This window comes from Pongo abelii, chromosome 1, assembly GCF_028885655.2.
Source record: "Pongo abelii isolate AG06213 chromosome 1, NHGRI_mPonAbe1-v2.0_pri, whole genome shotgun sequence".
In the NCBI taxonomy this organism is placed as follows: domain Eukaryota; kingdom Metazoa; phylum Chordata; class Mammalia; order Primates; family Hominidae; genus Pongo; species Pongo abelii.
Genome location: NC_071985.2, coordinates 95,005,225 through 95,031,236, shown reverse-complemented (window position 1 = coordinate 95,031,236; position 26,012 = coordinate 95,005,225). Strand labels below are relative to the sequence as shown.

The window sequence follows — 26,012 nt, the reverse complement described above, 5'->3', positions numbered from 1 at the left end:
ACCATCTGTCTTCTAGACCAAAAACATCTCCTTCCATGTACAAACTAACCAGTGACATTTATTAAACTTACAACACTGAGATCATCCTGTCGTTCCCACATACCGTTCAACGCGGCAGGGACACCACAGACCTTGTCACACAGGGAAACTCCCCTCTCAAGATCGTGTCCTCGACCACTCTAATCCCTTAATTAAACACACACAAACTGGACTATGGGGGAGGCTCCGATCATGCCTACAAACACAGACTAACCTGTCAGGGGCACAGCCGACTCCGCCTCCACTCGCTTACTTTCCAGCCCCCTCCGGGAGTCCGCCTGTCAGGGACACCCCTTCACCCCGCCTGGAGGGACTTCCCGGTAGGCTCAGGATCCCCCTCCCTGCTCTCCCCTCCCCCATCTTCACCACTGCTCTCCCGGAGGTCCAGGTCCGGGAGATGACAGTGGCTCCCAGAAAGCCCAGGATTCAATCACTGAGAGAGTGCTTAGGCCCGAATGCCAGCCCAAATCGTTCTACTCACCGTGTCGGAGGCCGAGGCCGAGGCCGAGAGCGATGAGAGTGCAGGGAAGTGGGGAAGAGGGGGTGGCCGCCAGGCTCCTCCGCTTCCCTGGGTCCACGGCGGATCCCTCCCGCTTGTCAGGAGGCGGCCAGCGGGTAAGCTGACTGGCGGAAATGCGAGAGAGGAAAAGGGAAAGGTGGAGGGCTAAAGGGGGCAAACTGAGGGGAGGCGGGTCCCGCAACCGAGACTGGGATCGTCTCCTCTCCGCAAAGCGAACCCAAAATGGCGGCGGGAGCGGCGGCGGCGGCGGCGGCAGCAGAGTGGCGGCGGTGGCGGCGGCAGCTCCTCCAGAGGGAGGGAGCGAAGGGCGCCTAGCGCCCCCCCAACCTCCCACTCCTCCCTCCTCGCGTTCTTCCCCACCGTCCCCCGCTCCGCCCGACTCCGGCCGCGTAGCGCGCACGCCCGCCCGCACGCGTACGAGTGTCTACGGGCTCGTCGCTAGCTGCTCCCACCAACCACCACCTTCGGCCGCCCCGCGCGCCAGCCAGCCCGTACGCGCTCACCCACGGGAACCCCCTCGTCCAGTCCCTCACTCCCCCTCAGGCCCTGTCAAGCCGGCTCCGGCGCAGGCCCTCACGCGTACCTTCAACGGCGCAAGCCCAAGCCTCCTCCTCCTCCTCCTCTACCTCCTCTTCTCTCCTCCCCCCCTTCCCCGCCCCCACGGCCACCAACCGCCGCCACGGCCGCCGCCGCCGCCGCCAGCCCCCCCACCACCCTCCACCCCTCGCGCGTGCGCCTCCCACAATCCCCCCCCGCGGGACTGTTCCATTCCTGTCGGCTGCAGGGGCAGGAGAGGAAGGGACGGGCCCAGCGGGTCGGGGCTTGCCGTTTGACTGGAATTGCCAGAGTGGCGGACCAAGCCCCACGACAACCTACCTCCCTGGGCTCCTCGCCGCGGCGCTGCGGCTCGCCTCCCCCTGCTCCTCCTCCTCGAGATCGCGGCGAGCGGATCGAGGACTGCCTAGCGCCCCTCTGCCGACCGGTGGTTGGAGGCCGCGGCGGCTGCGCGTTGAGTCGTTTCCTGCCGGTTTACCCGAGCCTACTTCGCAGTAGGAGGACCGGTGCTTTGGAGCCGGTCCCAGGCGGTGTGTGCCGATCGCCTAGTCAGGAGAACTACTCCTCGACTCACGGTGAGGGAATGGACCGACACGGGTGTTGTACCGCTGAGGGAAAAGAGCGGGACTCCGGACCTCCAGGAGGTAGGGAGTGAGGCCAGTAGGACCGGCGCGCCTCCGGGGGAATTCTTCCCGGGCGTTGAGTTGCCAACCTGGGACCCGAGGAAGATCGGCGTGGTGGTGTGCTTTTTGTTGTTGTTAACCCTCCTCGGATTTCTCGAATTTCACACCACTGTCCATATGCGATGATGTTTGTTTGCCCTTGACGAACTTACTCATAGATGGTACTTCTTCAGCCTCGTTAGACAGCCTGGTGATGGAGGATGAAGAAACCATGTGCTTTTCATTCAGTTCTGGACTTAGTCTCCCTTTTCTTCCTTCAGCAAGTTATTTTTCTTAGTTCCTTATCAAAAAGTGTACATAAAAATTAGGCAACTCCAAACATGCCCCCAGGGTTGATGTGTGAAATAATAAGATATGTAAAGTGGAATTAGCTCCTTAGGCATAGGGAAAGTGCAGAATATTGCCGTGTTGTCATTTACAGTTTTGTTGATGTTGATAAAGTTTGTGGGTGTAATTGGTAGTGTTCTGTCCCTCCAAGGCGTTAATAAAACAAAGCAAACATAGGCCTGTTAGGTTTCTGTGGCTACTGAATATTTGTTTCTCAAAACACTTGATTGATATTTGATAACTGAATGCAGCAGAAATACGGACGATTAAAGTCCACAAATAATTCCAAAGTTTACTTGATCTAGTAGTTTTTACCTTTACCCAAAGGGTAAAGCAGAATAAACTACCGGAAGGATCTACTTGGGTTTCCCTTTCTTTCACATTTGTGGACTCCTGGGGATCAAGGAAATAATTCAAAAATGACTGTTCAAAAGCCCATGCAAGGCCGGGCGCGGTGGCTAACGCTTGTAATCCCGGCGCTTTGGGAGGCCGAGGTGGGCGGATGACCTGAGGTCAGGAGTTCGAGACTAGCCTGGCCAACATGGCAAAATCCCGTCTCTACTAAAAATACAAAAATTAGCCAGGCGTGGTGGTGGACGCCTGTAATCCCAGCTACTCAGGAGACTGAGGCAGGAGAATCGCTTGAACCTGGGAGGCGGAGGTTGCAGTGAGCCGAGATGGTGCCATTGCACTCCAGACTGGGCAACAAGAGCGAAACTCCATCTGAGGAAAAAAAATAAAAATTAAAAGCCTTTGCAACCTCCAAAATTCAAGTAGACAGTCCCAAATTTACCCTTTAGGATACGTGGATTAAGTGTTGTTTACTTGTTTTGTTTATTTAAGGTAAAGAGGAAAGCAGCCTTAATTACCTCATTGTATATTTTCCTAAGCAAGTCCCATACTTTCATGGAGCCCACTCGTTTACCGATCTTTTGTTAGTTGCTTCATGTGTGCAAGTGTATTATGCTACCAATAACTTGTTTTATCTCAGACTATGTCTACTACTTAATTTACATAAAGCATCACAGGCTAGCACAAAGCAAGTCACAGAAATATTGAAATGAGGCTGGGCGTGGTAGCTCACGCCTGTAATCCCAGCACTTTGGGAGGCCAAGGCGCGTCGTGCATCACGAGATCACGAGTTAAAGACCAGCCTGGCCAACATAGGGAAACCCTGTCTGTACTAATAATACAAAAAATTAGCCGGGCGTGGTGGTGGGTGCCTGTAATCCCAGCTACTTGGGAGGCTGAGGCAGGAGAATCGCTTGAACCCGGGAGGCGGAGGTTGCAGTGAGTGGAGATCGCACCACTGCACTCCAGCCTGAGCAACAGTGCAAGACTCTGTCTTAAAAAGAAAAAAAAATCCAAAAAAAATCAGGTGGGCATGGTGGAGCACCTGTAGTCCCAGCTACTTGGTAGGCTGAGGCAGGAGAGTCGCTTGAACCCAGGAGGGAGAGGTTGCAGTGAGTGGAGATCAAGCCTTTGCATTCCAGCCTGGGAGACGAGAGTGAAACTCCGTCTCCAAAAAAAAAAAAAAAGAAAAGAAAAGAAATATTGAAGTGAATGTTAGATACTTAAAATGCCAGAAGAGAAAGACAATTAGCATTTGTGGACTACCGTGCCAGGGGAACACGTATTCCTGTTTAATCCTTATAATAAACAACACTTTGAGGTAGATAATCTTACCCTCATTTTACAAAAGAGAAGCCTGAGGCCCGGAGAAGTCCAGTAACAATCTTTAGACTCTAGTTTGCCTGTCTTTTAAAAACCTTACTTTTTTCACTACACCACATTTTCTTCAAAGTAAAATTTCTCATCAGCAGCATAATTGCTGTGCTTCAAAGAAAAAAAAATGCCTTTACTGGAATTTCACTACACCAGTGTATAGGGAGAGTTACTTACATATGGTCTATGTGTTAAAATAACTTTCAGTAACTACACTGATCAATGAATTATCAGCTACATATAAGCAAATGAGATACGATTCTGTTTTTTCATGTATGCCCCAGAGCCAACTAGAGACTAAAATATATTAAGTGCTCAATAAAATGACCTCACTGAATGAACAAACCCTGAATTATTTGAACGAATGAAGATAGAATAATGGTTTCCCCAAGGATATCCACTTCTTAATCCCTAAAACCTGTAAACATGATATGTTACATGACAAGGGAAAAATCAGGATGCAGAGGGAATTAAGGTTGCTAATCAGCTGACATTAAACTAGGAAGATTATTCAGGAGTGAGCACTCTGCAGTGGCCCTCTTCAGTTTTACTTCTGTAGCTGCCCATGCTTATGTTCCTTTTCAGAAAGACAGTAAATAATAGAAAAGCATGTAAGCTGCCAGCACCACAGCACCACCGTCGAAGCTCCCTTTCTTCAAATTGGAGTACTTGTCATAATACCTGTAATAACCTTTTTGAACGCTCCAACAGTGCCTTCTTGTGTGAGATCACACGTTAATATTTAGTTTGGCAGTTCTGCTAGTTTGACATCCAGGAGTTTCTTCTCCTTCACTGGTACAGCCGACTCCATCTTGGGGTCCTGGTCTGATAAAAACTTTTAAAATGAGGTTTCAGGCTGGGCCCAGTAGCTCATGCCTATAAATCCCAACACTTTGGGTGACTGAGGCAGGAGGATTACTTGAGGCCAGGCGTTCAAGACCAGCCTGGTCGACATAGCAAGACCCTCATCTCTACAAAAAATAAGAAAAATTAGCCGGGCCATGGTGGCATGTCCAGGAGTTTGAGGCTACCGTGAGCCGTGATCACACACCACTGCACTCCAGCCTGGGCGAGAGAGCGAAACTCTGTCTCTAAAATGTAAAACAAAATAAAGTTAATTTTTTTTTTTTATTCTTGAGACAGAGTTTCGCTCTTGTTACCCAGGCTGGAGTACAATGGCGTGATCTCGGCTTACAGCAACCTCCGCCTCTCGGGTTCAAGCGATTCTTCTGCCTCAGCCTCCCAAGCAGCTGGGATTACAGGCATGTGCCACCACGCCTGGCTAATTTTGTATTTTTAGTAGAGATGGGGTTTCTCCATGTTTGTCAGGCTGCTCTCGAACTCCTGACCTCAGGTGATCCGCCCGCCTCGGCCTCCCAAAGTGCTGGGATTACAGGTGTGAGCTACCACACCCAGCCAGGTTAAAATATTAAAAGAATTTTTTTTTGAGACCTGCTCTTACTATGTTGCCTAGGCTGGAAACTAGCTCCCATGCTCAAGGGATCCTACCGCTGCCTCAGCCTCCTCGGTAGCTGGGACTACTGTTGGGCGAGAACTTGTTTTTTCTAAGATAAAATTTACTGAAGTATGGTCAGGGTTGACTTTACATTTGACGAGTTATGGTAAATGCTATGTAATCATAAGAGGTTTTTGTTTTTTTTTCCCACAGTCTTGCTCTGTCACCCAGGTTGCAGAGCAGTGGAGCAGTCTCAACTCACTGCAACCTCTGCCTCCCGGGTTCAAGTGATTCTCCCGCCTCAGCCTCCTGAGTAGCTAGGACTACAGGTGTGTGTCACCATGCCTGTCTAATTTGGCTAATTTTTGTATTTTTAATAGAGACAGGGTTTTGCCATGTTGGCCAGGCTGGTCTCGAACTCCTGGCCTTAGGTGATCCACCCATCTCGGCCTCCCAAATTCCTGGGATTTAGGCGTGAGCCACTGTGCCTGGCCAAGAGCCTTTAAAAATATTGGCTGGGCCTGGTGGCTTATGCCTGTAACCCCACACTTTGGGAGGCCAAGGCAGGTGGACCACCTGATGCCAGAAGTTCGAGACCAGCCTGGCCAACATGATGAAACCCCGTCTCAACTAAAAATACAAAAAAATTAGCTGGGCGTGGTGGCGGGTGCGTGTAATCCCACCTTCTTTGGGAGGCTGAGGCAGGAGCATCACTTGAACCCAGGAGGCAGAGGTTGCAGTAAGCGGAGATTGCACCATTACACTCCTGCCTGGGCGACAAGAGCGAAACCCTGTCTAAACAAACAAACAAAAAATTATTTATTTTATTTTGGTTTTTTTTTTTTTTTTTTTTGAGACGAAGTCTCACTCTATTGCCCAGGCTGGAGTGCAGTGCCACAATCTGGGCTCACTGCAACCTCTGCCTCTTGGGTTCAAGCGATTCTCCTGCCTCATCCTCCCAAGTAGCTGGGATTACAGGTGCCCGCCACTGCGCCCAGTTAATTTTTGTAGTTGTAGTAGAGATGGGGTTTCACCATCTTGGCCAGGCTGGTCTTGAACTCCTGACCTCGTGATCCACCCACTTCAGCTTCCCAGAGTGCTGAGATTACAGGCATGAGCCACCGCGCCCAGTTAAAAAAAATTTTATTTAAGAGGGAAGAAATTGGAGATTTTTGTTTGGGTACAGGTTGAGTTTTTTGTTTGTTTGTTTTTTGAGATGGAGTCTCACCCTATTGCCCAGTCTGGAGTGCAATGGTGTGATCTCAGCTCACTGCAACCTCCTCCTCTCGGATTCAAGTGATTCTCCTGCTTCAGCCTCCTGAATAGCTGGGATTACAGATGCCCACCACCACACCTGACTGATTTTTTGTGTTTTTAGTAGAGACAGGATTTCACTATGTTGGCCAGGCTGGTCTCAAACTCCTGACCTTGTGATCCACCCGCCTCAGTCTCCCAAAGTGCTGGGATTACAGGCATGATCCACTGCACCTGGCCAGTTTTTTTTGTTTTTGTTTTTTTTTTTTGTTTTTTTTTTTAATGAAAATGTTTGGGAACAGAAATGTTTTGGATTTGAGATTTGAGCTACTGCCCCCAGCCTTTTTTTCTTTTTCTTTTCTTCTTTTTTTTTTTTTTTTTTTTTTTTTTGAGAAGGAGTCTCACTGTGTTGCCCAGGCTAGAATGCAGTGGCGCAATCTTGGCTCACTGCAACCTGCATCTCCTGGGTTCAAGTGATTCTCCTCCTGCCTCAGCCTCCTGAGTAGCTGAGATTCCAGGCGCCCACCACCATGCCCAGAGTTTTGTATTTTAGTAGAGCCGAGGTTTCAGCATGTTGGTCAGGCTGGTCTTGAACTCCTGACCTCAAATATTCCACCTGCCTTGGCCTCCCAAGGGTTTTTTGTTTATTTTTATTTATTTATTTATTTATTTATTTGAAACAGAGTCTCGCACTGTCGCCCAGGCTGGAGTGCAGTAGCGCGATCTCGGCTCACTCCAAGTTCCGCCTCCCGGGTTCAAGCGATTCTTCTGCCTCGGCCTCCCGAGTAGCTGGGACTACAAGCGCCCACCACCACACCCGGCTAATTTTTTGTATTTTTAGTGGAGACGGGGTTTCACCATGTTAGCCAGGGTGGTCTCGATCTCCTGACCTCATGATCCGCCCATCTTGGCCTCCCAAAGTGCTGGGATTACAGGCGTGAGCCACTGCGCCCGGCCATTTTTTTTTTTTTTTTTTTTTTTGAGACAGATTCTCGCACTGTCACCCAGGCTGGAGTGCAATGGCGCAGTCTCGGCTCACTGCAACCTCCCCCTCCCGGGTCCAAGCAATTCTACTGCTGCAGCCTCCCAAGTAGCTGGGATTACAGGTGCCCGCCACCACGCCTGACTAATTTTTTGTATTTTTAGTAGAGACAGGATTTCACTGTGTTGGCCAGGCTTTCTCAAACTCCTAACCTTGTGATCTACCCGCCTCAGTCTCCCAAAGTGCTGGGATTACAAGCGTGATCCACTGCGCCCGGCCAGTTGTTTTTTTTGTTTGTTTGTTTTTTTATGAAAATGTTTGGGAACAGAAATGTTTTGGATTTGAGATTTTGTTGGATTTTGGAATATTTGCATTATCCCTACTGCTTGAACATCCCAAATTTGAAAATCTGAAACCTTAAGTGTTAACATGAGCACCTTAATAAAGTTTGGACAGTATTTCTTTTTTTTTTTTGAGACAGAGTCTTGCTCTGTCACCCAGGCTGGAGTGCAGTGGCGCAATCTCGGCTCACTGCAAGCTCTGCCTCCCGGGTTCATGTCATTCTTCTGCCTCGGCCTCCTGAGTATCTGGGACTACAGGCACCCGCCACCACGCCCGGCTAATTTTTTGTGTTTTTAGTAGAGATGGGGTTTCACCATGTTAGCCAGGATGGTCTCGATCTCCTGACCTCGTGATCCACCCATCTCGGCCTCCCAAAGTGCGGGGTTAAAGGCGTGAGCCACAGCACCCGGCCCAGTATTTCTTTTATAAACAATATTATTGATATTGCTAACTATTAACATTAGACATGAAAGTCGAGAAAGATAATTACCTGGAACGTTAGCACCCAGAAATACCCAATTGTGTTGGTATTTGTTTTCTTTTAAGTTTTCATTTTTATGCATCTCCATCTCAGAACCATAATCTAAATTTACAGTTGAATTCATATCAATACCTCAGTGGTGTACCATTGAGTCCTAAAATTCTAGAATGTTAATCCCAGTCGTGTGTGTACACTAACATGCCTTTTGTGAAGTCTTTTGAAACCTATCAGATACAGCCTAGAGTCCATTTTGCTGAAGAGTATCTAGAATATCTGCTACCCTAAGAAGCAATCATAGTCCCTTCCATAGTAGTTTAAGTTTTAAATTGTCCACTGTTCTGAGTAGCGTGATGAAATTTTGCACCACCCTGTCCTGGATGTGAATCGACATAACCAAGCTGTATGTGCTACCCATTGGTTAGTCATTGACATCATCGGCTTTTGACATCCATCTGTGGACATCAGCATGACTCAGTGATTCAGGATCACCCTAAGATGATCCCCCTTCTTAAGTATAGTCAGAAGGTTGATAGTAGCTACATCACAATTCCTAAGTCATTCACTTTATCTCATCTTATAAGCTTTTTGTCATCTCACATCAACACAAGAAGGGTGAGCACGGTACAATGAGATATTTTGAGAATGAGCGAGACCATATTCACATAGCTTTTATACGGTATATTGTTCCGTTTTCTTATTGGTTATTGCTGTTCATTTGTTACTGTGCCAAATTTATAAATTAAACTTGATTATAGGTATATACCTATAGGAAAAAACTGTGTGTGTGTGTTTGTGTGTGTGTTTATCTATTTAGTGATCAGTACTCTGTATGGTTTCAGGCATCTCCTGGGAATCCTGCAGTGGGCTCTCCCGAGGATAAGGGGGGACTACTGTATTTCCTTCCTTCTTGCTTTCTCCATTACAGAAGAGCTAATGCAGCTTTAAAAGCTGGGGAGCTTTAAAAAGTGTATATTGCATCATCACTTGCACTGTTATCAGAATTGTAAACTACATGCATATTTCTAGCAAAAACACCTATAGGTACAAGGCTGAGGTTGGCCGGACACAATGCTCACATGTATAATCTCAGCATTTTATGGGAGGCCAAAGTGGGAGAATTGCTTCAGGCCAAGAGCTGAAGACCAGCCTGGCAACATAGCCCCATCTCTATAAAAAAGTAAAAATTAGCCAGTCATGGTGGTACATGCCTGTAGTCCAAGCTTGTCGAACCTGTGGCCCATGGGCCGCATACAACCCAGGACTGCTTTGAATAGGGCCCAACACAAATTGATAAACTTTCTTAAAACATTATGAGCCTTTTTTTTTTTCTGTGATTTCATTGTTGTTGCTATTTTAGCCCATTAGCTGTTGTTAGTGTTGGTGTGTTTTATGTGTGGCTCAAGACAATTTTTCTTTCAACGTGGCCCAGGAAAGCCAAGATTGGACACCCCTGCTGTAGTCCAAGCTCCTCAGGAGGCTGAAGGGAGAGGATCGCTTGAGCCCAGGAGTTCAAGACTGCAGTGAGCGATGATACCACTGCACTCAAGCCTTGGAGACTGCAAGAGACCCTATCTCAGACAAAACAAAAACCAAAACCTTAGAGCTTGGAGAAGTTAGCACTGTTGAAGTTTGTGATAATCAGTAAATTTCAGAACTCTTTTACTTTTATAGCTCTAACATTGCTCTAGGAATCCAAACCTGGGGAGATAGATATTATTAAGATGAGAAAATACAGCATAAGGAATTCTGGTTTTTCTCTCTGAAATTATGAAAACAATGAAATTACTCTTTGTGGCTTGGCATGGTGGCTCACGCCTGTAATCCCAGCACTTTGGGAGGCCAAGGAGGGCAGATCACTTGAGGTCAGAAGGTCAGCCTGGCCAACATGGTGAAACCTCATCTCTACCAAAAATACAAAAATTAGCCGAGCGTGGTGGCAGACACCTATAATACCAGCTTCTTGGGAGGCTGAGGCAGGAGAATCACTTGAACCCAGGAGGCGGAGGTTGCAGTGAGCCGAGATCACGCCACTGCACTCCAGCCTGGGCGACAGAGTGAGACTCTGTCTCAAAAAAAAAAAAAAGAAAGAAATTATTCTTTGTGAGCCAAACTTTTCCTATGGGACTCGGGATTTAGGACAATCTCAACCTCAACACTGTTGACATCTGGGGATGGATCATTCTTTGTTGTGGGGGACTCCTTGTGCATTGTAGACTGTTTAGCAACATACCTGGCCTCTACTCACTCGATGCCAGTAGCATCCTCCCTTCCCTCCCTCAGTTGTGACAACCAAAATGCCTCCAAACATTCATTGTCAAATGTTGGGGAAGGGGACAAAATCCCCCTGGTAGAGAACTACTAATTTAGAGAAAGAATTACTGATCGTGAGGAATCAGTCTGGGTTTAGTACAAAAGAAAGTCATGGCAGACTAATATATCCTTCTTGTTAGAATTCCTGGAATGGCTGGGTGCAGTGGCTCACGCCTGTAATCTCAGCACTTTGAGAGGTTGAGGCTGGTGGATCACAAGGTCAGGAGTTCAAGACCATCCTGGCCAAGATGGTGAAACCCCGTCTCTATTAAAAATACAAAAACTTAACCAGCCATGGTTTTGGGCACCTGTAATCCCAAGCTACTTGGGAGGCTGAGGCAGAGAATTGCCTGAACCCGGGAGATGGAGAATTTTTTTTTTTTTTTTTTTTTTTTTGAGATAGAGTTTCGCTCTTGTTGCCCAGGCTGGAGTGCAATGGCATGATCTCGGTTTGCTGCAACCTCCGCCTCCCGGGTTCAAGCGATTCTCCCGCCTCAGCCTCCCAAGTAACTGGGATTGCAGGCATGCGCCTCCATGTCCGGCTAATTTTGTATTTTTAGTAGAGACGGGGTTTCTCCATGTTGGTCAGGCTGGTCTCGAACTCCCAACCTCAGGCAATCCGCCTGCCCTGGCCTCCCAAAGTGCTCAGATGACAGGTGTGAGACACCGCACCAGCCAAAAAAAAGAATTCTTAGAATGGTAGATCAAAGTAATTCCATTATTGGTATGTCCTCATTAAAGTTAGGCATTTGATAATCTTGCACAGTGGCTTTTTGGAGAAATGTACACTGAATGTTTAATTGGTTGAATAACCATACCCAAAGGCTACATGTTAGCAAAATGGGTTGAAGTTCCCTTAACCATGGACATACAGGCAGTGGTTATCGCTCTTGTCTGCACATTGGAATAAGCTGAGGAGCTTTAAAAATATTGATGTCTGGGTCACTATCAGAGGCTGATTTAATTGATCTGAGGCACACTCTGGGTATCAGAATTTTTAAACTATACCCAAGTGGGCCGGACACACTGGCTCACGTCTATAATCCCAGCACTTTGAGAGGCCAAGGCAGGTGGATTGCTTGAGCCCAAGAGTTTGAGAGCAACCTGGGCAACATAATGACATCCTTTCTCTACAAAAAAGATACAAAAATTAGCTGGGCATGGTGGCACCTGCCTGTAATGCCAGCAGTTGAGAGGCCAAGGTAGACAGATCGCTTGAGCTCAGGAGTTTGAAACTAGCCTGGACCACATGGCGAAACCCTGTCCCTACGGGAAAAAAAAAATAGGAACTGACTAGGCGCAGTGGCTCACACCTGTAATCCCAGCACTTTGGGATGGCGAGACTGGCTGATCACCTAAGGTCAGGAGTTTGAGACCAGCCTAGCCAACATGGTGAAACTCTGTCTCTACTAAAAATACAAAAATTAGCTGGGCATGGTGGCAGGTGCCTGTAATCCCAGCTACTAGGGATGCTGAGGCAGGAGAATTGCTTGAAACCAGGAGACAGAGGTTACAGTGAGCCGAGATCACGCTATTGCACTCCAGCCTGGGTGACAAAAGCAAAACTCCATCTCACACACAAAAAAAAATAATAATTACAAACTGTACCCAGGCTATGCTAGGTAATCCTATCCTGTTAAATAGTTGTATCAATGACTGAGATCGATGTGGATATATTTTTCAAATTTATACCTTTTGCAAAATTTTTAAAGGGTAGGTAATATGTTGGTGACAGATTTTAAAAAACAAAAAGATCTTCAGATGTGGAATCTTCTGTTGGATCTTATAACAAAAAGAAGACATTAGGCTGGGTGCAGTGGCTCATGCCTGTAATCCCAGCACTTTTGGGAGGCAGAGGCAGGCATATCGCTCGAGCCCAGGAGTTGAAGACCAGCCTGGACAACATGGTGAAACCCCATCTCAACAAAAAACACAAAAATTAGCCAAGTGTAGTGGCACGTGCCTGTAGTCCAAGCTACTTGAGAGGCTGAAGTCCAAGGATTGAGGTGGAGATTACGGTGAGCCAAGATCACGTCATCACACTGCAGCCTAGGTGACAGAGCAAGACCTTGTCTCAAAAAAAGAAAAAGACATTAGCAGAAAAGCTGAGGAAATCCAAATAAAATCTGTAGTTTAGTAAATAGTATTGTTCCAACTTTAATTTCTTAATTTTGATAATTGTCCTATAGTTTTATATATATATATATATAGAGAGAGAGAGAGAGAGAGAGACATATATATATAACATTAAGGAAAGCTGAATGAAGAGTGGACGAAAGCTCTTTGTACTACCTTTGCAACTCATCTGTAAGTTTACATTGGTTTGTTTGTTTGTTTGCTTGCTTTCAAATAGGACCTCACTCTGTTACCCAGGCTGGAGTGCAGTGGTGCAATCCTAGCTCACTGCAACCTCGAGTTTCTTGACTCAAGGGATCCTCCTGCTTCAGCCTCCTGAGCAGCCAGAACTACAGGCACAGGCAACTATGTTCAGCTAATTTTTTTATTAGTAGTAGAGATAACATCTTCCTATGTTGCCCAGGCTGGTCTCGAACTCCTGGTCTCCGAAAGTGCTGGGATTACAGGCCTGAGCCACCGTGCACAGCCTCCACTATCTAATTTTACAACTTTTTCTTTTTTTTTTTTTTTTTTGAGACGGAGTCTCCTGTTGCCACGTTGGAGTGCAGTGGCGCTATTTCGGCTCACTGCAAACTCCACCTCCCGGGTTCAAGCGATTCTCCTGCCTCAACCTCCCAAGTAGCTGGGATTACAGGCATGCGTCACCACAGCCAGCTAATTTTTGTATTTTTAGTAGAGACAGGGTTTCACCATATTGTCCAGGATGGTCTCGATCCCTTGACCTCGTGATCTGCCCGCCTCGGCCTCTCAAAGTGCTGGGATTACAGGCATGAGCCACCGTGCCCAGCCTAATTGTAGAACATTTTTATCACCCCTAAAAGAATCCTATCAGTAGTCACATTCCATTTCTCCCTCACCTAGCCTCTGGCAGCCACTAATCAATTATATAATTAATAAGCAAATTCTGGACATTTCATATAATTGAAATCATACTGTATGTGGTCTTTTGCAACTGTCTTCTTTTACTTTGTTTTCAAGGTTCATCCACGTTATATCATGCATCAGAACTTTGTTTCTTATTGCCAAATAATATTCCATTATATGGCTATACCACATTATGTTTATTCATTTATCAGTTGATGGGCATGTGAGTTTTTTCCACTTTTTGGCTATTATGAATAATACTGCCGTGTACATTTGTGCACAGGTTTTGTGTACACATGTTTTCATTTCTCTTTTATACCTGAGAGTGGAATTGCAGGTCATATGGTAACTCCATGTTTTACCTTTTGAGGAACTGCTGGACTTTTCCAAAGTGGCCTCACCATTTTAAAATTCCAACAGCAACGTATAAGAATATCAGTTTGGGGCCAGGTATGGTGGCTCACGCCTGTAATCCCTGCACTTTGGGAGGCCGAGGTGGGCAGATCGCTTGAGCTCAGGAGTTCGAGACCAGCCTGGGCAACACGGTGAAACCCCGTCTCTATTAAAATACAAAAAATTAGCCGGGCGTGGCAGCGTGCACCTGTAATCCGAGCTACTGGGGAGGCTGAGGCAAGAGAATTGCTTGAACCTCGGAGGCGGAGGTTGCAGTGAGGCAAGATTGTGCCACTGCACTCCAGCCTGGGTGACAGAGCAAGATTCCGTCTCAAAAAAAAAAAAAAAAGGACTGGATGTGGTGGCTCACACCTGTAATTCCAGCACTTTGGGAGGCCAAGGCAGGTGGATCATGAGGTCAGGAGTTCAAGACCAGCCTGGCCAACATGGTGAAACCCTGTTTCTACTCAAAATACAAAATTGCCGGGCACGGTGGCTCACGCCTGTAATCCCAGCACTTTGGGAGGCCGAAGCGGGTGGATCACGAGGTCAGGAGATCGAGACCATCCTGGCTAACACAGTGAAACCCCGTCTCTACTAAAAATACAAAAAACTAGCCAGGCATGGTGGTGGGCACCTGTAGTCCCAGCTACTCATGGGGCTGAGGCAGGAGAATGGCATGAATCCAGGAGGCAGAGCTGGCAGTGAGCCGAGATCACACCACTGCACTCCAGCCTGGGCGAAAAAGTGTGAAACTCTGTCTCAAACAAAAACAACAACAAAAAACAAAACAAACAAACAAAAAATTAGCTAGGCGTGGTGGCATCCACCTGTAATCCCAGCTACTCGGGAGGCTGAGGCAGGAGAATGGCTTGAACCTGGGAGGCAGAGATTGTACCACTGCACTCTAGCCTGGGTGATAGAGTGGGACTCCACCTAAAAAAAAAAAAAAAAACCAGTTTTCTGCTCGCTTCAGCAGTACATATACTAAAATTGGAATGATATGGAGATTAGCATGGTCCCTGTGCAAGGATGACACGGAAATTCGTGAAGTGGCCCATATTTTTACTGGATAAAGAAAATGTGATACATATACACCATGTAATACTATGCAGCCATAAAAAGGAATGAGATCATGTCTTTTGGAGGTACATGCATGAAGCTAGAAGCCATTATCCTCAGCAAACTAACAAAGGAACAGAAAACCAAACACCATATGTTCTCACTTGTAAGTGGGAGCTGAACAATGAGAACACATGGACACAGGGAGGGGGACAACACACACTGGGGCCTGTCTTTGGGGGGTGTAGGGGGAGGGAGAGCATTAGGAAAAATAGCTAATGCATGCTGAGCTCAATACCTAGGTGACGGATTGATAGGTGCAGCAAACCACTATGGCACACATTTACCTGTGTAACAAACCTGCATATCCTGTACACGTACCCCAAAACTAAAAATTAAAATTAAATGACCACAGATCATCAATACTTGTACTTTCTCGTTTTTTGAGACTGAGTTCTCTGTCGCCTGGGCTGGAGTGCAGTGGTGCGATCTTGGCTCACTGCAACCTCTGCCTCCCAGATTCAAGCAATTCCCCTGCCTTAGCCTCCTGACTAGCTGGGATTAGAGGTGTGTGCCACCACGCCCAGCTAATTTTGTATTTTTAGTAGAGACGGAGTTTCGCCATGTTCACCAGGCTGCTCTCAAATTCCTGACCTCAGGTGATCCACTCACCTCAGCTTCCTAAAGTGCTGGGATTACAGGCATGAGCCACCATGCCAGGCTAATACTTGTACTTTCTATGAGTGAAAATAAATGAGTTCTTTGACCCTCAAAAAAAAAAAAAAGAGAGAGAGAATCCCAGTTTTTCCAGATCCTGTCCAACACATATCATTGTCAGTTCTTTTGATTTGAGCCATCCTAGTGGGTGTGAAGTGGTATCTCATTGTGGTTTTTATTTGCATTTTCTAGATGACTAATAATGTTGAGCATCTTTTCATGTGCTTATTGGCCATTTGTATAACTTTTATACTTTGGAGAAATGCCTACTCAAATCTTTTGCCTTTTTTTTTTCTTAATTTGAGGCAGGGTCTCACTCTGTTGCCCTGGCTGGAGTGCAGTGGTGCAATCACGGCTCACTGCAGCCTCAGCCTCCCAGACCCAGGTGATCCTCCCACCTCAGCCTCCCAAATAGCTGGGTCCACAGTGGCATGCCACCGCGCCTGGCTAATTTTTTAAATTTTTTGTAGAGAGCATGTCTCATTATGTTACCCAGGCTGGTCTCAAACTCCTGGGCATAAGCGATCCTTCTGCCTCAGCCTCACAAAGTGCTGGGATTGCAGGTGTGAGCCACTGCACCTGGCTCTTTTGCCCATTTTTATTTTATTTTATTTATTTATTTATTTATTTATTTATTGTTTATTTTTGTTTCATTTTATTTTATTTTATTTATTTATTTATTTATTTATTTTTTTTTTTTTTGAGACAGAGTTCGCTCTGTTGCCCAGGCTGCAGTGCAATGGCATGATCTCGGCTCACTGCAACCTCTGCCTCCTGGGCTCAAGCGATTCTCCTGCCTCAGCCTGCCGAGTGGCTGGGACTACAGGCATATGCCACCACGCCCAGCTAATTTTGTATTTTTAGCAGAGAAGGGGTTTCTCCATGTTGGCCAGGCTGGTCTCAAACTCCCGGCCTCAGGTGATCCACCTGCTTCGGCCTCCCAAAGTGCTGGGATTACAGGTGTGAGCCACCCCACCAGGCCCCCCATTTTTAAATTGAGTTGCCTTTTTATTAAGTTGTAAATGTTCTTTATATATTATGGACATAAGTTCTATGTGATTTGCAAATATTTTCTCCATTCTGTGGGTTGTCTTCCACTTACTTGATGGTATCCTTTGAAGTACAAGTGTCTGATTTGGATAAAATTCGTTATCTATTTATAGTTTTTTTGTTTTGTTTTGTTTTTGTTTTTGTTTTTTGAGACGGAGTCTCTGTCACCAGGCTGGACTGCAGTGACGCGATCTCAGCTCACTGCAACTTCCGCCTCCAGGGTTCAAGTGATTTTCCTGCCTCAGCCTCCTGAGTAGCTGGGACTACAGGTGCGCACCACCACGCCCATCTAATTTTTGTATTTTTAGTAGAGATGGGGTTTCACTATGTTGGCCATGATGGTCTCGATATCTTGACCTTGTGATCCGCCCACCTCAGCCTCCCAAAGTGCCGGGATTACAGGTGTGAGCCACTGTGCCCAGCCTATTTTTAGTTCTTTTGCTTGTGCTTTTGATGTTATATCTAAGAAACCATCGCATAACACACGATAATGAAGATTTACTCCTGTATTTTCTGCTATAGAAGATTAGAGGCTGAGCGCGGTGGCGCACGCCTATAATTCCATCACTTTGGGAGGCCAAAGTGGGTGGATCACCTGAGGTCAGGAGTTCAAGACCAGCCTAGCCAACATGGTGAAACCCCTGTCTCTCCTAAAAAGACAAAAAATTAATTAGGCATGGTGGCAGGTGCTTGTAATCCCAGCTACTCGGGAGACTGAGGCAGGAGAATTGCTTGAACCCGGGAGGTGGAAGTTGCAGTGAGCCGAGATCGTGCCATTGCACTCCATCCTGGGCAACAAGAGCAAAACTCCGTCTCAAAAAAAAAAAAAAGAAAACTCGCACCTACAAGTTTTTTTTTGTTTTTTGTTTGTTTGTTTGTTTGTTTTTTGAGATGGAGTCTCACTCTGTCACCCAGGCTGGGGTGCAGTGGCACGATCTCAGCTCACTGCAAGCTCCACCTCCCAGGTTCACGCCATTCTCTTGCCTCAGCCTCCCGAGTAGCTGGGACTACAGGCGCCTGCCACCACGCCTGGCTAATTTTTTGTATTTTTAGTAGAGACGGGGTTTTATCGTGTTAGCCAGGATGGTCTCAATCTCCTGACCTCATGATCCACCCGCCTCAGCCTCCCAAAGTGCTGGGATTACAGGCGTGAGCCACCACACCCGGCCGCACCCTGCAAGTTTTATACCTGTAGCTCTTACATTTAGGTCTATGAGCTATTTTGCATTCATTTTTGTGTATAGTGTGAGGTAGGGGTCCATTTTCATTCTTTTGCATGAGTATCAGGTTGTCCCATCACTATTTGTTGAAGACACTATTCTTTCCTCATTGAAGTGTCTTGGCATCCATGTTGAAAATCAGTTGACCATGATGTAAGCATATGCCAGTACCAGACTATCTTGATTACTGTAGCTTTATAGTAAGTTTTGGAATCAAGATGTATGAGTCCTTTAAATTTGTTATTTTTCAAGAATGCTTGGGCTATTCTAGGTCTATGGCATTTCCATATGAATTTTGAGATCAGCTTCAAAAGTTTTTTCTTAAGACAGGGTCTCACTGTGTCACCCAGGTTGGAGTGGAGTGGCGCGATGCTAGAGTCCACTGCACTTTCGACCTCTCAGGCTCAAGCGATCCTCCCACCTCAGCTCCCCAAGTAGCTGGGACTACAAGCACGAGCCACTACACCCAGCTAATTTTGTATTTTTCGTAGAGACGGGGTTTCATCCTGTTGCCCAGGCTGGTCTCGAACTCCTAGCTCAATTGATCCACCCGCCTCGGCCTCCCAAAGAGCTGGGATTATAGGCATGAGCCACCACACCTAGCTAGCTTGACAATTTTGACCAAAAAGATTGCTGGGATTTTGATAGTAGCAATATTTTTTTAAAAAAAGAACTGGTGATTTTAGTGAACTGTGTTCTCTGTATGAAGCAATGGTGTGATGGAGTTACAAAAGTCACTCTTGGAAATACAGTATCCTAAATTAGGGAAACAGTAGATCATACCTGAAGTGTATTGGGGTAATATAGAGAAGGGACTTGTACTGCATGATAATTGCTTTAGGAAACTGAAAGCATTTATGGGGGAGGGGTGGGGAGCAGAGGACCATAACTACCTTTCTTTTTTTCTTTTTTTTTTTTTTTTTTTTGAGATAGAGTTTCACTCTGTCACCCAGACTGGCGTGCAGTGGTGCAATCTTGGCTCACTGCAACCTCCGCCTCCCAGGTTTGCGTGATTCTTGTGCCTCAGCCTCCCAAGTAGCTGGAACTACAGGCATGCACCACCACGCCCGGCTAATTTTTTGTTTTTTTTTTTTTTTTAGTAGAGACGAGGTTTCACCATGTTGGCCAGGCTGGTCTCAAACTCCTGACCTCAGGTGATCTGCCCACCTCGGCCTCCCAAAGTGCTGGGATTACAGGTGAGAGCCACTGCACCCGGCCCATAACTACCTTTAATAATTGAAAAGCTGTCATGTGGAAGATGGTTTGTAAAACCCAAGAGGAGGCCAGGTGTGGTGGCTCACACTTGTCATCCCAGCACTTTGGGAGGCCGGGGCAGGCGGATCACCTGAGGTCGGGAGTTCAAGACCAGCCTGACCAACATGGAGAAACCCCGTCTCTACTAAAAATACAAAATTAGCTGGACGTGGACGTGGTGGCGCATGCGGGCAATCCTAGCTACTCGCGAGGCTGAGGCGGGAGAATCGCTTGAACCCGGGAGGCGGAGGTTGTGGTGAGCCGAGATCATGCCATTGCACTCCAGCCTGGGCAACAAGAGCGAAACTTCATCTCAAAAAAAAGAAAAAAAAAACAAGAGGAATACTAGGACAGTGAATGGAAGCTACAAGGAGACATGTTGCCTCAAACTACTGAAGAAATTTTATTAAAAGCTGTGTAAAAACTATAATGACTACCTATTGAGTTCCCCATCACTGGAAATTGTTAGGCATTTGCTGATTGACAGTGTAGCATATATAGTGGCTAATGGGAAAGGCTTGAGAGTCAAACATAGATTTCAATTCTAAAACTGCCAGATTTTAGGATATATACCCTTGGAGTTAATTAATCTATCCATACTTATTTTCAGCTGAGCATAATAACGTGTACCTGATGGGACTGTTGTGAGATAATGTCTTTAATTTGCTTATTATAGAGCCTATTTCAGAAAAATACTCAGTGATTAATATTAAGATCAATGTAGCACTAATTTAGTTCTGAACTAGTTCAATCCTTAGACTAGGTCGACATAATCTTAAGCGTCTGTGGTTCTTGCCTGTAATCCCAGCACTTTGGGAGGCCGAGGCAGGCAGATCACTTGAGGTCCAGGAGTTTGAGACCAGCCTGGCCAAAATGGTGAAACCTCGTCTCTACTAAAAATACAAAAATTAGCCAGGCGTGGTGATGTATACCTGTAATCCCAGCTACTTGGGAGGCTGAAGCAAGAGAATTTCTTGAACCCAGGAGGCAGAGGTTGCAGTGAGCCGAGATCGGGCCACTGCCCTCCAGCCTGGGCAACAGAGCAAGAGTCCATCTCAAAAAGAAAAAAAAAAAAAAAGAATCTGTTATTCTCTCTGTGTATAGTGGCTCACACATGTAATCCCAACTACTTGTGAGGCTGAAGTGAGAGGTTGCATGGCCAGCGGTTTGAAACCAGCCTTGGTAACATAATGAGACCCTGACTCTAAGAAAAAAAAAAAAAGGGCTGAGTGTGGTGGCTCACACCTGTAATCCCAGCATGTTGGGAGATGGAGGCAGGACGATCCCTTGTGCCCAGGAGTTTGAGACCAGACTGGGCAACATAGTAAGACCCTGCCCTGTCTCCACAAAAACAATTAAAAATAAATTAGCCAGGCGTGGTGGTGTGCACCTGTGGTCCCAGTTACTTGGGAGGCTGAGGTGAAAGGATCATTTCAGCCTGAGAGGTCAAGGTTGCAGTGAGCCACAATCACACCACTGCACTGAAGTTTTAGCACATAGTCTTTGGGATACCTTTCTAAATTCGGCACAGGCTGTTTCTGACTTCCTTCTGAAGTTACATTTGGCCTGTCTAGGCAAGAATACTCTTTTTGTTGTTTGTTTAAAGAAAGATAATTTGGCCAGGTGCGGTGGCTCACACCTGTAATCCCAGCACTTTGGGAGGCCAAGGTGGGCGGATTGCCTGAGCTGAGGAGTTCAAAACCACCCTGGGCAACATGGTGAAACCCCATCTCTACTAAACACCAAAAAATTAGCCGAGTGTGGTGGCATATGCATCTGTACTCGGGAGGCTGAGGCAGGAGAATTGCTTGAGCCCAGGAGGCAGAGGTTGCAGTGAGCCAAGATTGTCCCACTGCACTCCAGCTTGGGTAACAGAGTGAGACTCTGTCTCAAAAAAAAAAAAAAGAAAGAGAGAGAACTGTAATGCTCTAACACTACCTAAACAGTTTCATCAGAGTAGCGACAGAGTTTTAAATACAATAGTGTGTAAGAATCTGTGGTTTCTTACAGATTCTTACCAATACAAAAAAAAAAAAATGTCTTTTTACATGCATTTGGAAAAGCTTCAAAAGACTAAGGCAACTATTTGTCTCTGGGATTTATCTACATTTTATTTTATTTTTAAATTGTTTTTAAGAGACGCGGTCTTGCTATCTTGCCAGGCTGGTCTTGAACTCCTGGGCTCAAGTGATCCTTATACCTCAGCTCCCAAAGTGTGGGCATTATAGGTGTGAGTCACCTCATCCAGCCGTTATCTACATTTTAAATAAAGACTGTGGTTGGAAGCAGAACTCTTTTGTCTTGGAATACTAGAGGCAGATAATGGGGAAAACCTCAGAATGATGGCAGTTGAAAAATATTGGAGAAGTATTTTATTTTACTTTATATTTTATTATTATTATTGAGACAGAGTCTCACTCTGTCGCCCAGGCTGGAGTGCGGTGGCGTGATCTCAGCCCACTTCAACGTCCTCTTGAACCTGGGAGGGTTCAAGCAGTTCTCATGCCTCAGTCTCCCAAGTAGCTGGGATTATAGGCGTGTGCCACCTCGCCCATCTAATTTTTGTATTTTTTTGTCTTTTTTTTTTTTTTTTTTTTTTTTTTTTCCTTTTTCTGGAGAACGGGGTCTCACTATATTGCCCAGGCAGGTCTCGAACTCCTGGGCTCAAGCTATCCTCCCGCCTCTTGCCTCCCTGAGAGCTGGGATTACAGGCGTGAGCCACCGCGCCCGGCCTAATTTTTGTATTTTTAGTAGAGATGGGGCTTTGCCATGTTGACCAGTACTCCTGACCTCAAGTGGTCTTCCTGCCTCAGCCTCCCAAAGTACTGGGATTACAGGCATGAGCCACTGCGCCGGGCCTGGAGAAGTATATTAATGACATTTTTGAGAATTTTGTTTGTTTTGGCTTCCTATTAGGCTGGAGATAATTATCATTCATCTTTAATTTTTACCATAATTTTTTTTTTTTTTTTGAGATGTAGTCTTGCTCTGTCACCCAGGCTGGAGTGCAGTGGCACGATCTTGGCTCACTACAACCTCTGCATCCCCAGTGCAAGCAATTCTCCTGCCTCAGCCTTCCAAGTACCCAGGACTACAGATGTGCACCACCATGTCTGGCTTTTTTTTTTTTTTTTTTTTTTTTTTTGAGATGGAGTCTCGCTCTGTCGCCCAGTGGCACGATCTTGGCTCACTGCAAGCCCGCCTCTCGGGTTTACGCCATTCTCCTGCCTCAGCCTCCCGAGTAGCTGGGACTACAGGCGCCCGCCACCACACCCGGCTTATTTATTCTATTTTTTAGTAAAAACGGGGTTTCACCATGTTAGCCAGGATGGTCACGATCTCTTGACCTCGTGATCCGCCCGCCTCGGCCTCCCAAAGTGCTGGGATTACAGGCGTGAGCCACAGCGCCCGGCCTTTTTTTTTTTTTTTGAGTCATAGTTTCGCTCTTGTTGCCCAGGCTGGAGTGCAATGGCATGATCTCGGCTCACCGCAACCTCCACCTCCTGAGTTCAATCATTTTTTGTATTTTTAGTAGAGACAGGGTTTCACCATGTTAGCCAGGATGGTCTCAATCTCCTGATCTCATGATCACCCGCCTCAGCCTCCCAAAGTGCTGGGATTACAGGTGTGAGCCACCACACCCGGCCAACCATCAGTCATTTTTCATAGGAAACCTGTCCCTTACCTACCCTCCAGTTATAAGTAAAATGTTTAACTTGTGTTCTGCAGAGAAGTGTTCAAATGACATGAAAAGACTGAAAGCAGAAATCAGTACTCAATTTTTCATAGTATTAGTGGCATTCAGCCTTATCTTGCAGAGTCCTGATTTGTATATACCCTGGAAAATAGAATAAGCAAACATTCCTCTCTTTTGTGTTGATTTGGCTTGTTGATAGGACTTTTCTGCTTATAGATTTTTTGTTTGTTTGTTTTTTGAGACAGAGTCTCATTCTGTCGCCAGGCTGGAGTGCAGTGGCACGATCTCGGCTCACTGCAACCTCCGCCTCCCGGGTTCAAGCAGTTCTCTGCCTCAGCCTCCCAAGTAGCTGGGATTACAGGTGCCCACAACCACGCCCGGCTAATTTCTTGTATTTTTAGTAGAGACGGGGTTTCACCATCTTGGCCAGGCTGATCTTGAACTCCTGACCTCGTGATCCACCTGCCTCAGCCTCCCAAAGTGCTGGTATTATAGGCATGAGCCACCGCACCCGGCCGCTTATAGGTATTTTAAAATATTTTGAAATGTGATTTAGTCTAGGTTGTCTGCTTTAGGGTGAGACCTTTGAGATTTCTTTCTCTCCTTACCCACCTACCTGCAACTTTGTTTTTGTTTTGTTTTTTGTTTTTGTGGAGGCAGGATCTCACTCCGTTGCCCAGGCTGGAGTGCACTGGTCACTGCAGCCTTGAACTCCTGGGCTCAAGTGATCCTCCCTTCTCAGCCTCCCAAGTAGCTGAGATTACAGGCACAGACCACCATGCCTGGCAAATTAAAAAAAGAAAAAAATTGTAGAGTTGCAGTCTGGCCACGTTGCCGAGGCTGATCTCCAACTCCTGGCCTCAAATGATTTTTTCCAGCCTGGGCTTCCCAAAGTGCTAGAATTACAGATGTGTGCCAGTGCACCTGGTCCTTCCCCTTCTTCTTAAAGTATCTTGTTATTCCCATATAGAAGATACATCTTTTTTTTTTTTACTTGAAAACTAGTGAGGGCCAGGCATAGTGGCTCACACCTGCAATCCCAGCACTTTGGGAAGCCAAGGCAGGAAGATCACTTGAGGCCAAGAGTTAAAGACCAGCCCAGGCAACATAGCCAGACCCCATCTCTATAAAAATAAAATATAGCCACCAGGTGGTTGCACATGCCTGTAGTCCCAGCTGCTCAGGAGGCTGAGGCAGGAGGATTGCTTGAGCCTGGGAGTTAGAGGCTGCAGTGAGCTATGATCGCCACTGCACTCCAGCCTGGGCAACAGACTGAGACCCGATCTCGCAAAATAATAAAGTAGTGAGGAAATACTGAAGAATTTAAGCAAGGCTTCAGTGGAGAAAATGTTTAAGTCTGGATGCTGGTAGATCATTTATTTTAATTTGGGTTCAAGATGATAGTGTCCTAGAATGGAAGCTGATTACACGTTCTGACCGTCATTTCTCATAGTGTCTATAACGTAGGCAAAATAATAGCTCCAGTGTCCACAGGCACACCTATGGAAAGAAGTGCATCTGGACCATGTCACACACTCCTTCCTCTCCAGTACCCAGCCTGCTTCCTAGTCCACAGCTCTTCCATTAGTGGTTGCGCCGGGGAGCATTGAGAAGATCTGGGGAGCACAGTGGGGCAGGTCAAATAGTATTGGAGTGACATTGCACTCTAGAAAAGGAGCCCTGAAATCCCACAAGTAAAAAGGCAGGCAGGCCAGTAGAGACCATCCCAGTCTTATTCACCACTATAGACTCTGTGTAGTGTGGGCGTGTGGAAGCATGTCATATGCTTCTTGAATGACTGAGTTTAGGAGTGCTTTGGCGTCTTCATTAAATAGTATGGCTGGGCAGGTGGCTCACGCTTGTAATCCCAATACTTTGGGAGGCTGAGGCGGGAGGATCACTTGATCCCAGGAAAGACCAGCTCTGGCAACATAGCGAGACCCTGTCTCTACAAAATATAAAAGCCAGGTACTGTGGCTTGCACCTGTAATCCCAACTACTTGGGAGGCTGAAGTGGGAGGATCGCTTGAATACGGGAGGTTGAGGCTGCAGTGAGCTGTGATTGTGCCACTGTACTCCAGCCTAGGTGGCAGAGCAAGACCCTGTCTCAAGAAAAATAAAAAATAACAAACTTGAGGCAGAGCATGGTGGCTCACACTTGTAATCCTGGCATTTGGGAGGCTGAGACAGGAAGATCACTTGAGCCCAGGAGTTCAAGACCAGCCTGGGCACCATAGGAAGGCTTATCTCTACCAATAAAATAATTTATTTTTTTAATTAACCAGGCAATGGGCATGTATAGTCCCAGCTGCTTGGAAGGCTGAGGCAGGAGGATCACATGAGGCCAAGAGTTCAAGGCTGCAGTGAGCTATGATCTTGCCATTGCACTCCAGCCTGGGCAACAGAGTGAGACTTTGTCTCAAAAAAAAAAAAAAAGAAAGAAAGAAAGAGAAAGAAAGAAAGAAAAAGGAAATAAAATTTAAAGGAATTTATATGAGTCTGTCCCGCTCTCTCTCTTTTTTTAGACAATATCTCACTGTATCACCCAGGCTGGAGTGCAGTGGTGCAATCATAGCTCCCTGCAGCCTTGAACACCTGGGCTCAAGTGATCCTTTTGCCTCAGCCTCCTATGTAGCTAGGACTACAGGCATGTGCCACCGTGCCAGGTTTTTTTGTTTTGGTTTTTTTTTTTGTGGAGATGGTCTCACTGTGTCATCTAAGCTGGTCTCAAACTCCTGGGCTCAAGCAGTCTTCCCACCTCAGCTTCCAAAAGTGCTGATATTACAGGCATGAGCCACCATATCCAGCCTATGTGATTCTCTTGGCTGTACTTTAAGTTCCTTGATTATAAGGTCAGGGACTATAACAGTTTGTTCACCATTATATTCACGGGGCCCGGTACATAGTAGGTGCTCACTAACTATTCGGTTAAATGGGTACAACTC

The 26,012-nt window shown here is 46.4% G+C and overlaps 2 protein-coding genes, 1 non-coding gene and 2 pseudogenes across 12 annotated transcripts in view; 4 read left to right on the top strand and 1 right to left on the bottom strand.

Moving 5' to 3' along the window:
* Positions 1–1,533, bottom strand: part of ASH1L (ASH1 like histone lysine methyltransferase) — a 224,287-nt gene extending 222,754 nt beyond the window's left edge. For 2 of the 6 annotated variants that reach the window (XM_054545517.2, XM_054545643.2), the window contains exon 1: positions 521–1,163. The gene's annotated coding sequence lies outside the window, so the exon portion shown is untranslated. 6 annotated transcript variants of the gene reach the window in all.
* LOC112132719 (WAS/WASL-interacting protein family member 1-like) lies at positions 673–3,693 on the top strand (annotated as a pseudogene).
* MSTO1 (misato 1, mitochondrial distribution and morphology regulator) overlaps positions 1,559–26,012 on the top strand; it is a 54,599-nt gene continuing 30,145 nt past the window's right edge. The window contains exon 1 of one of the 5 annotated variants that reach the window (XM_063723539.1): positions 1,559–1,689. The gene's annotated coding sequence lies outside the window, so the exon portion shown is untranslated. Of the gene's footprint in view, positions 1,759–26,012 lie in introns of all 5 variants that reach the window. The other 4 variants (XM_054547823.2, XM_054547821.2, XM_054547812.2 and 1 more) reach the window with 4 other exon arrangements.
* Positions 1,698–11,037, top strand: LOC134761345 (uncharacterized; annotated as a pseudogene).
* Positions 15,026–15,134, top strand: LOC112131010 (U6 spliceosomal RNA). Its single transcript, XR_002913167.1, has one exon. It is a non-coding gene; the product is annotated as a U6 spliceosomal RNA (small nuclear RNA).